Here is a 922-nt window from a genome sequence, read left to right on the forward strand (position 1 = left end):
ATGTAAGCGTGAAAGGACACTATATATTTCGCATTGTTGCTAAACGCTTCTATCCTGTCAAACAATGATGGCGTGTACAACGAGTTTGTGGCTTTCCGTTTATTTTGAAATCTTTTTTTATGTATTTTACATTTGTATTAACAAATTCATAGACATATACATTTTCAAATTATATCTCACAGATATACGTGAAAAAATGTACAGTTGCAGAAAGCATTGAAATGTAACCTCAGAACACCTAAGATATTAATCTTATAAACATGAATCTTGTTTCATAATGACCGATATTTATATAAGTCTGTTAGTTGAGCTGTATTATACCTTCATCGTTTAGGTGTAAGCACCCAATAACACGCCATAAGCCACGACTGGCAAACCTTAGGCCTCTAAGTAGAGTATTTTTAGTACATTACTGAACTACCACACACATACAGTTGTTCTGTTTTTGATAATATACTTATCACGTTGCATGTACACGAGATCTATACATTAACTGACTTTGTACCATTTACATGTAAATGTACTTAACGGACCGTAACTCTTCTCCACGGCCAAATGGTGCTGACATACACAACAGAGAAGTGTGCAGCTATGTGCAGTTGTCGCAGCTGCTGCTGTTGTAAACACCATCGTTTTCTGTCAAACTCCAAAAATTAAAGATAATCAAAACAAAACTAACAAGTGAAAGGTATTTTTGAGTAAACTGTCGTAAATTGTATTGCATGCCGTTTAACATTAAAACGTGTACCAGTAAATACAGACATGGAACCTTTAAGGTTATACAAATTTTAAATATACACAGATATTGTTACACTGCACGGTGCTTTAGGTTAAGGTTTACGTCTAAGCGTTGTTGTCTATGGCCTTCTGTGGGCTTGTGTTTGTGAGCTTGTGTCTGTGGTCTTGTGTTTGTGGGCCTGTG

This window comes from Liolophura sinensis, chromosome 3, assembly GCF_032854445.1.
Source record: "Liolophura sinensis isolate JHLJ2023 chromosome 3, CUHK_Ljap_v2, whole genome shotgun sequence".
NCBI lineage: Eukaryota > Metazoa > Mollusca > Polyplacophora > Chitonida > Chitonidae > Liolophura > Liolophura sinensis.